Genomic DNA, 2,500 nt, shown 5'->3' on the forward strand with positions numbered 1-2,500 from the left:
TAAGCCCAACCCTAACCCTCACCCAAACACTATCCTGGGCAAAGCCATAACTCTAACCCTAACCCTAAACCTTACCCTAACTCTAACCCTAACTCTAACCGTAACCCTAACCCTAACATTATCCAGGGCAGAGCCACAAACCTATCCCTAACCCTACCCTAACCCTAACCCTAACCCTAACCCTAACCCTAACACTATCCTGGGCAGAGCAATTACCCTAACCCTAACCCTACCCCTAAGCCTAAGCCTAACCTTAACCCTAACACTATTCTGGGCAAAGCCATAACCCTAACCCTAACCCTAACCCTAACCCTAACACTATTCTGGGCAAAGCCATAACCCTAACCCTAACCCTAACCCTAACACTATTCTGGGCAAAGCCATAACCCTAACCCTAACCCTAACCCTAATCCTAACCCTAATCCTAACACTATCCTTGGCAGAGCCATAACCCTATCCCTAACCCTAACCCTAACCCTAACCCTAACACTATCCTGGGCAAAGCCATAAACCCAAACACTAACCCTAACCCTAACCCTAACCCTAACCCTAACCCTAACCCTAACCCTAACACTATCCTGGGCAGAGCAATAACCCTAACCCTAATCCTAAGCCTAACTCTAACCCTAACCCAAACACTATCATGGGGAGAGCAATAACCCTAACCCTAACCCTAACCCTAACCTATCCCTAACCCTAACACTATCCTGGGCAAAGCCATAACCCTAACCCTAACCCTAACCCTAACCCTAACCCTAACCCTAACCCTAACACTATCCTGGGCAGAGCAATAACCCTAACCCTAACCCTAACCCCAACCCTAACCCTAACATTATCCTGGGCAGAGCCAAAAACCTAACCCTAACCCTAACCCTAACCCTAACACTACCCCTAAGCCCAAGCCTAACCCTCACCCTAACACTATCCTGGGCAAAGCCATAACTCTAACACTAACCCTAACCCTAACCCTAACCCTAACACTATCCTGGGCAAAAACATAACCCTAACCCTAACCCTAACCCTAACCCTAACCCTAACCCTAACCCTAACACTATCCTGGGCAGAGCAATAACCCTAACCCTAACCCTAACCCTAACCCTAACCCGAAACCTAACACTATCCTGGGCAAAGCCATAACCCTAACCCTAAACCAAACCCTAACCCTAACACTACCCCTAAGCCCAAGCCTAACCCTCACCCAAACACTATCCTGGGCAAAGCCATAACTCTAACCCTAACCCTAAACCTTACCCTAACTCTAACCCTAACTCTAACCGTAACCCTAACCCTAACATTATCCAGGGCAGAGCCACAAACCTATCCCTAACCCTAACCCTAACCCTAACCCTAACCCTAACCCTAACACTATTCTGGGCAAAGCCATAACCCTAACCCTAACCCTAACCCTAACCCTAACCCTAACACTATTCTGGGCAAAGCCATAACCCTAACCCTAACCCTAACCCTAATCCTAACCCTAATCCTAACACTATCCTTGGCAGAGCCATAACCCTATCCCTAACCCTAACCCTAACCCTAACCCTAACACTATCCTGGGCAAAGCCATAAACCCAAAAACTAACCCTAACCCTAACCCTAACCCTAACCCTAACCCTAACCCTAACCCTAACACTATCCTGGGCAGAGCAATAACCCTAGCCCTAACCTTACCACTAAGCCTAAGCCTAACCTTAACCCTAACACTATTCTGGGCAAAGCCATAACCCTAACCCAAATCTAACGCTAACCCTAACCCTAACCCTAACCCTAACCCTAACCCTAGCCTTAACCCTATCCCTAACATGATCCTGGGCAGAGCCATAACCCTAACACTAACACTAACCCTAACCCTAATCCTAACATTATGCTGGGCAGAGCCACAATCCTAACCCTAACCCTAACCCTATCCCGAACCCTAACACTATCCTGGGCAAAGCCATAACCCTAACCCTAACCCTACCCTAACCCTAACCCTAACCCTAACACTACCCCTAAGCCCAAGCCTAACCCTAACCCTAACACTATCCTGGGCAAAGCCATAAACCTAACCCTAACGCTAAACCTAAACCTAACCCTAACCCTAACCCTAACCCTAACCCTAACCCGAACATTCTCCTGGGCAGAGCCAAAAACCTAACCCTAACCCTAACCCTAACCCGAACCCTAACACTATCCTGGGCAAAGCCATAACCCTAACCCTAACCCTAACCCTAACCCTAACCCTAACACTAACCCTAACCCTAACACTATCCTGGGCAAAGCCATAACTCTAACCCGAACCCTAAACCTTACCCTAACCCTAACCCTAACCCTAACCCTAACCCTAACATTATCCAGGGCAGAGCCAGAAACCTATCCCTAACCCTAACCCTAACCGTAACCCTAACACTATCCTGGGCAAAGCCATAACCCGAACCCTAACCCTAACCCTAACCCTAACCCTAACGATAACACTATTCTGGGCAGAGCAATAACCCTAACCCTAACCCTAAGCCTAACT

Source organism: Myotis yumanensis, unplaced genomic scaffold (genome assembly GCF_028538775.1).
Source record: "Myotis yumanensis isolate MYYU_CA2020_CCGP unplaced genomic scaffold, mMyoYum1.0.hap1 SCAF_3, whole genome shotgun sequence".
Classification (NCBI taxonomy): domain Eukaryota; kingdom Metazoa; phylum Chordata; class Mammalia; order Chiroptera; family Vespertilionidae; genus Myotis; species Myotis yumanensis.